At 45.2% G+C, this 12,976-nt stretch overlaps 1 protein-coding gene across 3 annotated transcripts in view; it reads left to right on the top strand.

Annotated features, from left to right (window-relative positions):
* DNAAF9 (dynein axonemal assembly factor 9) overlaps positions 1-12,976 on the top strand; it is a 548,844-nt gene that overhangs the window by 398,091 nt on the left and 137,777 nt on the right. The gene's annotated exons all lie outside the window — the stretch shown is intronic.

Raw genomic sequence — 12,976 nt, 5'->3', positions numbered from 1 at the left:
CCGCGAGGGGCCGCAGTGGAGATTAAGCAAGCTATTGCCCAGAGTCGCAGAGTGTGACCCCGTGAGTCGAGTAGGCACCGGAGCGAGAGTTGTCGAGTCCGTGAATTTTTTGAGCCCGAGACCCGCCGAGGCGGGGAACCGAACCCTGGTCCACGGCTGATCTCAGCTTCCGGGTCTGCCGCCTCTAACCACTGAGCCACGCTTCTCCAGGAATTATGCTACTTCCAAAGACAACAGGATTTTAACCACGTAGGGACTATGGCCAACAGATGTCTCTAACATACCCTCACAAGGTATGCTTGTGGTGCCTTGAGTTGCAACACGACTTCAGGGCGTGTGGAGGTTGTGCCCAGATGAATCAAATTTCTGATTGGTAGAAGTCAAAAAGAAGATCTCAATTCTACTCACGAGGTAGTTCCTACAGCACATCTGCGTCACAGTTGAAGCTGAAGTCTTCGGATTTGTGTAAGAAGAAATTCCCAAAAACAAACAGTAATCAGCTCCTTCTTCCCACTCTCAAAAATCCGCGAAGGTGCAAGGGCGTCGGTGTGCCCCTTGGTCTTGCTCCAGATCTACTGAGAAGCTGATTCCGAATCTGGGCCTGATGCACCCTGAATTTCAGTGTCCATCTGTGAAGTCGTAGCAAGTAGAGGCCTTTCTGATGGATACTTCTACCTTCAAATACTTCACCTGTAGAATGATGACAGTTCATTTTTTTCTGTGCATTTGACGCAGATCCAGAGCTGTCCTCCAGATGTCTGAGCCTTCAATACAGTTGTTACGAAGGCAGCTGAGGTGCTAGGTCTTCAACTCCCCACAGTAAAGGTTAACACCAGCGTCATCCTGGTGATAGTTCCTACAGCAGAACCTTAGCTGCCCTGTCATGATGTTCTCTTGGACCTGTTCCTGGCTGCCTGGGATAAACCCAATTCCACCCCTGCAGTTAAGGCTGGTGGCAAGGCTCTTACCCCCCTGCGATGAGAGATCCACCTTTTCTCTTCTCTCACCCTTCGCCGGAAGGCCTCGTCATACAGGCATCCTGCTCTTCAGGAAAGTCACCTGGCGTATAAAGAGTCGAAGCGCATAGAGGCCTGGGGACAAAAACCGTGGTAGAGAGTATGCGCTATAGTCTTAGAATGCCAATTGTTTCCTTGCACACTACAACCACATCCTGTGGGAATGGCTCAGATGGTGGAGTCTGACATGCCAGATGACAGGAGGTCCCACTTCTAGAAAGTGATCCAGGATGGTCAAAATGCCTCCCAGCTTATAATTAAGTTTGGGTTCAACATTGGAGACTCCATAGATCGGGCCATGGATACCTCTGAATTCATTGGACGAAATGCCTGGTTCCGCAAGTCCAACTTTTCATCTAATGTTCAGGCCAACCACATGGACCTTGATGGTTCATAGCTGCTAGGTGATAAGGCTGACTCAGTGTTTGAGCAGTTCAAGACAAACAGGGCTTTAGCCTGCCTTTTGGGCCTACAACTACCACATCCTTTGAGGGTTTAACACCAGTCCAATCATTTTCGTGGCTTCTCACACGGCTTTTCCTTTTATCTATGTGAAGCCTTCTAACCGCAGACCCAGCATTCGCTACAAAATCAGTTAGTTAGACAATACAGGGGGAAGCTCAGGGCGGTGGATCAGTCTGCAAAGCCTCCTATGCACCACCAGACAAGAAGGCCGAATCCACTTCCCAAGCCCATGTAGAGCCTGTGAGAGGTCAGGGCAGATGTCCATCTTTCTTCCAGTGTGGAAGGACATTACTGCAGACCATTGAGTACTTCAAATCATTGTAAGGTGCTTCCTTCATTCCCCCTCCAGACCTCATTTCTATCCTGAAACAAGAAATGGCACCACTCCTTTGAAAAGAAGCTGAGGAGTTAGTACCTGAGCAGGAAAATGGGCATGGGGTGTTATTTCAACTACTTCCTTGTCCTCAAGACTAGGTCCAAGATCCAAGACTTAGGTCTAGGATCAGGCGCAGTGGTCTGCGCCTGATCCTAGACCTAAGAGAGTTGAATTTGTTTCTCAAAAAGGAAATGTTTAAGATGCTGACCCGAGTTCTAGTTTTACAGCCCTTGGAATCTTGGGTTCTGTGTGAAGTCGCTCCACCTGTAGGATTCCTACTTCCGCATCCTCATCCTATGGTCCCATCTGAAGTATTCGTGTTTTGTAGTGCAGTCCTCCCATTTAGTTTAACATCAGCACCTTAAGTCTTCATGAAGTTGAAGCTAGTGGTCGCTACACATCTCATCCTTTCTATATGACCTTCTTTCCATGTAGGTTTCCCTTTAGGACATTGGCATCATTTTTTCTGAGAATGGTGACACTCTTTCCTGTGGGGAAGCCCATTATACTTGAAGGGGAGAGGTGTGGCGCAGCGGCCAGAGTGACTGGCTCAGGAGCGCAGGGCTCACGGGTCGATCGCTGGCGGCACCTAAGTTTAACATCATGTGACGCTGGGCAATAGCTAACTTAATCCCTCCAACGGCCCCCAGCGCCTTGAAACCTTAAAGGGTGATATGCTTGTGTTTTACAGATATGGGTTTATGGATTTATTATTTATAGATTTACGTTCTTTTCTACCCAACATCCATGCAAGGTTTTCACTGGTTGGAGGTGACATCAGCTCTACATTGATAACTGTTTTGGCAGTTTGGTCCTTCAGGATTTCCTGGTGTAAATCTACTCCTCAAACGCAGCTTCTGTTTTTGGGGTAGGAGGGACTGCTTTGATACTAATTCAGAATATGAGAAATCTGCAAGTAGAAATATCAAAGTTACTTACTGTTAGTAATGCTCTTTAAGGTGACTATTCAATCTGCCTTCAGGTTCCTCACCATTCACACACCTCCCTGTTGTGTTGAATGGACTGTTTTCTATCTGAATTCAGATTTTCTGTTTGTCTCACAGTAGGGGCTATTAGGGTGGGGTCATGAAGAGTGCTGTGATTTAAAAGTGCATCTTACAGTTTAATCGTAAGGTGGTCATAGTCCTTGTTTAAAGAGGCACTCTACTTGGAGAATTTGGTGTTTCAGGAGCGATGTACCTCGACAGTGCAGAAGACTCTTCCACCTCCCAAGCCACACAAAAGGAGAGAAGAACAACTAGACATGGATGATGAGCACTTTGTTGCAGCCTTCATTTCAATAGCAATGTGCCTTGTGGACTGCTTAAGCACTTCTCTCAAGCCAGACAGCAGCGCCAAACAGGATCTTCTTTCTTTAGGGCAGAAGTGAATGGAGTAGCTGTCAGCACTGGTGATATTTAGTTACATTGGGGTCTTTGCTGTGGCAGCATTTGCCAAAGGAGTACGCAAAGCAATTGGGCCTTTAGTTCTTCAACTGAATAGTCTAAGGCATTGTACCATTTCACAACAGCTTGCCAGTGCCTTTAAACCTCTACTCTGGTCTCATGTCAGTGACAGGGCAGGCGTCTTCAGTGACTCATGGGTGGAGCCGAACGCATTTGCGTGCAGTCAAAGATGAGAATGATTATTTGGTTCACAGGGCCAGTTTATATTTGACAAAATGATAGCTGGGGTCAGACAAATAGCCTCTTGGAATAGGTGCAGCGCAGTAGACATCCTATATAGTGTCCATGCCTGTGATTTTATGGTGATAACAGACAAACCATAAATAACAAACAGCTGGGTATATTTCATTCAGGCAGTCCTCCTGCCAATCAAGAACGATTGGTGGGTTCTCACTCTCTTCTGAGAAAGAGAGCTAGGGCATGGGCCAGATTTCATTTTTGGTTCTACAAACCGAACAAAATGGATACAGATAGTTTATCTGCCTGTTTTTCCAGTGCATTTGAAACTGTACTCGTACCTGGTGGTAAATCAAATGGAAAAACTCAGTTTTCACCATGCTTTTACCTAAAAATGAAAAAACGTGAATGCTCTCTAGGATTTACACTAATGGCTACACACTTGGAATAGAATTTCTCTGTTTTCCATGTTATCTATTGTACTGAAGTCTCCTACAAATAGACTATTATACTTTTTTTGTATGGCCACCCAAAAGTTGTGAACTGATGCTGCTGGTTATTCAACTCTGCAAAGTGGCCTGGTTACCAAGCCTTTGTGCCCTGACATTTAAAGTTTGTAAGTTGAATTGGGTTATACTCTGTTGACATAAGCTAACTTACCTGAAAGTCTCTGGTATATGGTACCTAGGGCCTGTTCATTAAAGGGTCACCCCAGGGATTGCACCTCTGGTTGTGGCACCCTGGGTGTGACAAAGGAAGAATGCGACTCCTAGTCTGCCACTGTAGACTGGAAGGGCAGGTTTAAGCTGCTAACCGGACTTTCCCATTTAAAGCAATGGCAAAGCCAAGTCCTGCCTTTTCAATAGATGTATATCAGGCCTATCGAGACCTAAGGCATGGTGCTGTGTACTAAAAAGTGTAACGGGTATATTTAGACGTTTCAACAGTAAAAACCCACAATTTTACTTTTCACTGTGGAAAAGGCTAGTGGTCCCTTTGGTGAGTGCAGTGACAAGCTAGCACCTGAGCCTTGCAAACTTCTGAATGGAACTACTAAAGTTGATACTGTAAGGTATCAAACAACTCGTTACATTAAGCCGGATTTGATGCCAACGTCGAAATTAATGTAACTTGTTAGCAGAGTGCAACTTTTATAAAGTTGCCACTTTGTTGTCCAAAGTCGCCTCTGCCTGTACACGAGACCGCTTTCTGCCCGTACACCGAGACCGCTTTCTGCCCACTTGGAGAGACATGCAAACGACTCCAAGGAAAGGACACAATAGAAGCCTGTGTGTGGGAGAGAAGTGTTACCTCTCCCTGGCACAAAGCCACTCTGGTGATAGCCAAAAAGGCGAGCTTCAAGGTGAAGCCACCTTTGAAGGGCAAATATGGAGAACGCTTTGGAGAGGGGATGCTCTATTGTTTAACTAGACAGACTTCCACTCTGTACAGAGAGGGGAAAGAAGTTGGCAAACTGGTTTTTATGGGACCTTTAGCCCCCTGGTATCCACACCTCTGGATTGGGCTAGGTAGCTCTACATGCCGAGAGGGCGGATTCTTCCACCTTGAAAGTGGCAGAATAAAGACTTCCGGCATAGCTAGATGCCACACTTCACAGGAAGATATCAGGTGGGAGGGAAACTTGTAGCCCATTGACGAGTGACCGAGACCTCCCCGTAGGGCATTTCTGGGCATAGAAAGGGCACCCCTGGGCACTAGAACTCCGATCTCTTTGGGCTAGAGAAGAAAATAAATCGATGAAGGCCTGCCTTGCTGCACCACTGACCCAGCAAAGAGAGGTTTGCCTGACATGGACTGCACCTGGTGGCTAGCAAAGGAGAAGGGGCTGTTCTGGTCGTGGAATTGTCGACTCCTGAGCCCAGCAGGAGACTCCAATGGTCAGTTGACTGATCTCCTTTTCGCAACACAGTGCCACAAAGGCTTAAGAATCCTGCTTGTGTGAGTTAGTAGCCTAGATTCCTTAATCACGGCTCCTCGCTGCCTTGCAGACCAAAGGTCAACACCTGATACTCAAAAGTTGCCTCTAAGTATGCTGTACCTGGGACAGTCGTCAGAGTGCAGTTAGGTCACCCAGAAGGCCGGTTACCGCCAAAGAAGAAAAACACTGAAACCACTGGACCAGGCAGCTGTTAGCCCAGTAGCGACTGGACTTCTGCCAGGCTCGAGAGGACTTTGATCGACGTTGACCACTGTGGACAGGATTGCCTCACCAAGCATGTGGACCCAGGCGTTGCCTGACGAAGACTCCTCTCTTCCGTACAGAATCTTCAGCATCCTTGCGTATCCTGTATCCCTTGCTTTAGTACCAAAATGCAAGTAAAAAACAATGGAAAAAGGAGGAAAAGATCTACTGTAACTTATCTAAATAGGAGACAATTAATTCACCTATTTCTATGCCATTTAGTACATTTAGGAAAAAATCCAATTCATACCACCCCATCACTCATACACAGGGACTAGATTACACATTTTTTATTTTTTTGTAATCACTAAACTCATATCTCTTTGTTCTTTTTTTCTTTGTAACAAACATCAACAAATAATTCTATACACAAGCTTTTTATACAACATATACCATCATATACAACACTATATACACACCTATATACAACACATTCACAATAAATTGACCAAAGAACAAAATCATAATACAAAAACACAAAGACTTGTACGATTTACACCCTACAAAATATTTCAGCAAAGGCTGAGTGCCCTCCCATTCACTCTAGGAGGTGCACTTGGAGGTAGTATAGCACAGATGGTTCGAAAACCCAAATTGCCGAACCTCAATCAAAAACTGTGTCACAAAGGCTACAAGTTCCCAAATTAATTGTAAACATAAACACTCCTCCAGTATGAAAGTGTCGACGCTTTAGTACCACTCCATAGAAGACAATGGCAAGAAGCCACCAGTACTGGAACTGAACTGAAGACTGCTTTTCCTGGACAGGTTATTTTTCTGTGAACCATACTAGCCCCTCTTGACTGTCTCCCTGCCAGAGTTGATTGCCTAATGTAGCTGAGTAATCACATTTTCTTGAATACGTTTCTAAGTGTCAAATTTGTTGAATTTTCCAATGCAGTCATTTAAGTAAAAAAGTGTTGATTACTATACCTTGTAAATTCTGTATTTTCAGAACCCTCCGGTGGATCTTTTTCGTTTTGGTGTAAAAATTGATTTAAAAATCTAACCTATTTTTATAAATTGGTTTGACGTTATTTTAAGTCTTGGGTATTTCTAGGGTACAGCTAAAGGGGTTTGTCTTACACAGAGAGACCACACCATATAATACACCCCATTTCCTCACAGTAATCATACTTTGCTTCTTTAAATCTCATGCTACATGGCTCTTCAGGCAATTAACTTTGTCTTGACTTGCTAGATTATGTTGCATTAAACATTTTGTTAACCTAGTTATCACAAAGGTATACTAATGAATTGTAATTGTTCATTGATGGTGATTTAAAATGATACTTGCATCTATAACAAAACTACCTTCCTCAATGAAGTTCAGTTAGGTATGATAAATACATGGAGGTTTTTCCATGCTCATTCTAATAGTTATAATTCAACTTTCACATTTAACCTGCAAAGGATATCAGAAATAAAACACAGTCATATAAATGTTTGAAAATTTCTGATTGAGACTTCTAACCACAGGTTCCTTACCTTGTGAATACCCCAGGTGCCAGACTGGATCAAGATACATTTTTTCTGGCAATTTCCTTGGATACGCCTCGCCCCGGGAATGACCCTGTAGCCGCATATAACCGCCACTCTTGCACCTTGACAGAAGTTAATTTCTTTCCGTGCCTAGGGATGCGGATCTCTGGCTCGCTTCATAGATTTTCTGTCACCTGACAGGAATATTTTTCTGAAACATTTTTCAAAGTGTGCAAAGGATATGTCCTCTGCACAAATTACAGTGAAACCTTGCAGGGATTATCACAAACAAATGCCCATGACAGACCCCACCATATGTCTTTGATGAATGGGTTCATCGCATGACTCCCAAATTGTGTGGGGACTGTGCTTGGATGACCCGAAAGGTGGTTTAGGGACTGTGAGATCAAGCTCTACATCGCCGAATACAGTTGGAAGGTGTGTAAGTCATGGTCTTGTCTAAAGTCGAGAATGCTGATGCTTTCTCAAGGCCGTTCTCGAGAGAGGTCCTCTTCCCATTTTAAGTCCTCAGGTAAGTCCAAGTTGAATAAAAAGGATGAGTCTAAACATGACTCTTCTTCATCCCGACACTCTAGTCAAATGCAGTCGCAGGGATGTCAGGATGCCTCTCGATCTCTGTCTTGGTCTCCTACCACATACTCAATCCCTCAACTCATCCCAATCCAGCTGGGACCATCGATGACACCGTGATAGGTCGACGCCTTCAAAAAGGCCATGTTGCACTTCTTTGGCACTCTTCTGGCTCCTTCTGGCATGCCCCTAAGCCCCAAGGATCAAGGGAGGCCTCCAGTGAGATTACCGCTGGCGGATCTGTCCTTGGCATGGTCTGGATGTCTCTGACCTGTTGCCGGGTCGACCCGAGGGTCAATGCCCAACTAGACTTCAAAACCAGCAACAAGGTTCTTGATGATTCCCTATGTGTCATTGCTGGCGCTGACACTCGAGAAAGGATGATGGGTTGGCTTTTTGGTCTTTGATGTGAATCCGACAAGATCGAAGTTTTGCTCAACTTGACCTAAGGCACAACTAATTAAGCTTCATTCAGACTCAGATGGGAAACTACCTTTTCCCAGACAGGCCTCTTTGTGTAGGAATCAGAACATAATGATGAAGGACGCGACAGGGATGAAGGATGCCAATATTATGAGGAGGGAAACTTATTTATAGATCTTCAGCATCCTAGTGGGTTAGACACCTCCCATCACAGAGTATTATACTACCTACTTTCCCCCCCCACCACAGAAAAAAACCGCATCATTTCCTGTTGTCAGAAGGAGATCACATGACGGAGAGAGCACATTTTCCTTACCTACCACATGATTTTAGTACAATGATATTTCAGATTGTAATCAAGTATTGGTGAGAAAGGCTCAACAATGACTTACATTCTTTGCAAAAAATATATAATTTATTTCATTTTTGTAAATATAAATTCCATTAGTTTGCATCAATTAACATTCCTTTGTCAGACTGATAAAGGAATGTTAATTGATGCAAACTAATGGAATTTATATTTACAAAAATGAAATAAATTATATATTTTTTGGAAAGAATGTAAGTCATTGTTGAGCCTTTGTCACCAATACTTGATTATAATCTGAAATATCATTGTACTAAAATCATGTGGCAGGTAAGGGAAATTTGCTCTCTCTGTCATGTTGTCTCATTCCCCTCCTTCCCTGACTTGATCTAGTCTTGAGGGGGTCCCATCATTTCTGCTGTCAGAAGGAGATCTGCAGATGTTTACAACCCCCAATTTCCATCTGTTGAGGTCAAGACCAATGTCCTGATGGAGCAAAGAAGCCCTTACAGACCTGCTAATGGGCATGTGGGTCAAACCTGAATCCTGTCAGCCGGTTCACAGACAGATTGCCAGATGACACAGACCAACTGCTGGAGTCTCACACTTCCTCCTCCAACATCCTTGTGGTCCAGGGGTCTAAAGTAGATATGACCCAAACTCATCCTTCCTACTTCTCCTGATAGAGAAGCCAAAAGTATGGAGTCATTCAGGAAGCAAATGTCCTCATCAGTCAATGTTCCCTCCACTCTGTGAATGGTAGTTGCTATCTGGAACTTTACTCGCATTTGTTGAGAGATATGGTTAGCGACATCTTGTCCACAGTCCCTAAAGACTTTTGCATCAATCTTGCATAAATCATACAAGATGGACAGGACACTGTGAAGTAAATGATCCACTCTTGGCTGGACACCACTAACTGCTCGGGCAGGGCAGTCTGTACCAGCATGGTGCTTAAATGCCATACACAGATGAAATCAACATTCTTTTCCAGTGTCGTTCAGGCGTCACTAATGAAAATGCCATTTGACAGCACCTGTTATGTTATTCAGATTATTAGAGCGCTCTATAACTTCAGAGGGCACTAAGCAGGTGTGAGTTTAGTCACACCTATGGCCTAGTGCGACTACTCGAAAAGCCAGGTCTTCGGTTTCTTGCTGAATTCAATAAACGTGGTGAAGGCTCTTATTTGTAGCGGTAGGAGCAATGTAGGAGAAGGTTCGACTACTGCATCTGGTTTACCGTATGCGTGTGATTTGTGCAAGTAGGAGTCAGGTCAAATGGAGGTGTCAGGAAGGTTTGTAAAATCACGATTGTTGAGGTATGCCGTGCCAGTCTTGTATATTGCCTTGAAAGTGTAGGTGCGCAACAACAGACAACTGACGTCTCAGTGGGCATAGCAAAAGTATCATCTTGTCACATGAGTAAGTTGCAAGTGCTGTCCGTCCAGCAACCATGTACTACCTTTATTTGGATAAACTGGTGCTTTGACTATCAATCAGGATTTATAAAGCGCGGCTAATCACCCAATAGGGTATATCCAGGCGCTTGCCGACCCCAAAGGCTTATTCGAACAGCCTGGTCTAGGGCTGCATTTCTTCCTAACGTTGTAACACTTTTTCACGTCTGACAATCCATCATCCTTCTAGTTTTCTTTGCTCCCCCTCATTCCTCAAAAGAGGAATAAATTCTAAACTTTTCGGATCCCAGAATAGCCTTAAGCTTTTATATCGATTGCACCAAGGACGATCTGTTGAATGATTAGCTCTTTGTGGGGTTCACAGGAGCAAATAATAGTAAGGCGATGGAGAAAAGAACCCTTGTAGGGTAGATAGAAATCTGCATCGAAATCTGCTATACACTGCTGTAAGAAACTGGCTCTATATATACTGCACCAAAGTGAGGTACAGTGTGTATAGAGTCCAAGGGTCTCCAGAGGTTTGGCAGAGGTTAAAGTTAGATAGAACCGTACTCTCTAAAGTGGTAGCTTGGTCGAGCAGTAAGGCAGTATCAGAGGACAGTGTTAAGCATTTGATGTACACACTCAGTCAGCAAATGAATTCACACACTCAAGAACTGAACTCTAGGCCAATTGTTTTGTATAAAAAATATACTGTTTTATTTCTAGAACCAAGCAAGCCTGGTACAGGTAAGCATGTAAATACTTTGCAGCTACAAGATACTGTTGTTGAATACTTTCAAAATACAGTAGGACTTTGTACCAATTCGAGTTTACAGGAGTTGCAATGCAATGCACAAACTTAGTAGACTCAGTACATAGAAATCAATAGGCTTTTTCAGTAAAATGCAATTAGTTTACTTTTCTCAACTGACTCTTTTTGGAGTGCACCTTCCTTTTTTGTGGACATTTTGTACTTTATGCATCTCTTGGCAGAGGGTGTCGGGAGTAGTTGCATCAACCTATAATTGAAACTAACGGAACCTATGTTCTTGACCTTGGTCTGCTGCTGTGTTTTTCGTACCTTTCTAGTTTACTTTTCGGATTACTTTTATTAACACAGTGCTGGATCCTAGATTCAGCACCGGGGCATTTCCTGAAAACAGTTGAGTAAATACGTTTTAGTTAGTTGTACGATTTTTAAAGAATATTATTGTATTTTAAAAGTTGACACTTAGAAAAAATTTCACATATAATCACCAATGTTATCCTATAGGAGAAAATTCACTCTGCAGGTAAGTTACTTTAATAATACTTTTCTTACTCAGGGCTGGATACCTAGATTCAGCACTGGGACATTTCCTGAAAACAGTTGAGAAAATGCATTTTGGTTATTCGGGTGATTTTTAAGGAATATTCTTAGTTTTCAAAAGTCGACATTTGGAAACTTTTTGGGAGAAAAAGTGTCAATGTTATTTTATGAGGAAATAGAGGTTATCGGTTTCCAGGTAGGTAATCGGTCTTTGGAGTACGGGTCCTGGGGTTAGACTCGGAGGTCTCCTAGGGTCAGTGATGCACTGTTGTTGCACCCTCAGCGGCACTCGGGCGGTCGTGTGCAGAGTGTTGAGGCCCAATGGCATCCTATGGAGGATAGGGGGACTCCGGTTGGTGGCTGCTGGCAAGCAGGCCACGGGGTTGTGGGAGCAAAGCTCCTAGGGTTAGGCTCAGGGCAAGTTGGGGACCAAGTTAGCACAAAAGGGGCACCCTCAGCGGCACTAGGGCGGCTGGGTGCAGGGTCCTGTTTTGAGGTCGGGTGCCCTGTTGAGTTCAATAGAGACAAAGAAACAATTCAGGCTCGGGGACGAGGATCTTCCAGGAGCGACCACCACTTCGAGGGGTAAGTAGGGATGTTGAGGATTGGTTAGGCACCGCTGGGTTTGGCACACATGGCCGTGGGGCGTCGGGTGCAGGGGTGCCTTGGGACGTCTGATTTTGTTACCCGTCCTGATCGCAGTAGGGGAGGTCCTCTGGATTGGGGCTGCAGGCTTGAGGCAGGTATGGGGTCGCCAGATCTCATGTCAGGATCGCGGGGGGAGAACTCCTTGTGGTATTTTCCCACTCAAGCTCGGGCCGGGTTTGGCGGGTGCAGACTGGGCTGGATTCATGGTTCCTCTCTGGCACCAGAACGTCCGGTGTTCATGGGAGAAACAGCTTGGAAAGTGAAGGCAGACAGGTCCTCCGGGGTTTTTGAGGTTGCTGGCTGCTGGACACACCAGGGTTTTGCAGGAGGAGGTTCAAGGGGAGACAGGCCTGTAGGGCTGGGGCCAAGTCAGTGGGCGTCTTCCTCCTGTTAGCTCTGCACGGCGTCTCGTCCTTCTTCTCTTCTTTTACTTGTGGTTGCTGGATCTGAGGAAGGAAGGTTCAGGGTGCCCCTAAATACTAAATGTAGGGGCATTACATGTAAGTTAATTGCAGGGACCAATGGGTCTCTTCCCTGGGGTGGGTACACCCCCTATTCTGCCACTCTCCAGTGGGAGGAGGGCAGGAGCCTGTCCCTGGGTGACTGGGTCCCCCATCCTCAAGATGGCGGGGACTCGAGGTTGTGCTCCTCCTCGCCTCCCCCACCTTAGGGGTGGAGTTGGCAGAGGTGAGCACACCTCTCTTCCTCGATTGTTTTTCCCGCTGGTTCTCCCGCCCAAAGTGGGGGGTAGAACCAGTGGGGACCAGTTGCTGAAAGCAGCAAATGGTCTGGAGAGGCTCACAAAGGCGGCATGCCTTTGAAGCTTCTCCTTCGTGAACCCTGCCCATCCTGGGGGAGGAGGCTTAGCACCTCGTCCCAGGATGTGCATTGTTTCAGGCCCCCGAGAGCAGCAAGCTCTCGACCCAGGGGTCCATAAACATGTCTGGTGGTGGAAGCCTAGGCAGCCACTCAGTCAGGTCACTGGAGGTTGGTCTCTGGTGCATTTTACATTAAATCCCACACTGGCATAAGTTTGGCTTTAATGTGCTGAGAAGTTCGATACCAAACTTCCCAGTCTTCAGTGTAGCCATTATGGTGATGTGGAGTTCGT

This window comes from Lissotriton helveticus, chromosome 2_2, assembly GCF_964261635.1.
Source record: "Lissotriton helveticus chromosome 2_2, aLisHel1.1, whole genome shotgun sequence".
In the NCBI taxonomy this organism is placed as follows: Eukaryota; Metazoa; Chordata; class Amphibia; order Caudata; family Salamandridae; genus Lissotriton; species Lissotriton helveticus.
Note: the sequence above shows the minus strand (reverse complement) of the source record. Positions and strands in the feature narration are given on the sequence as shown.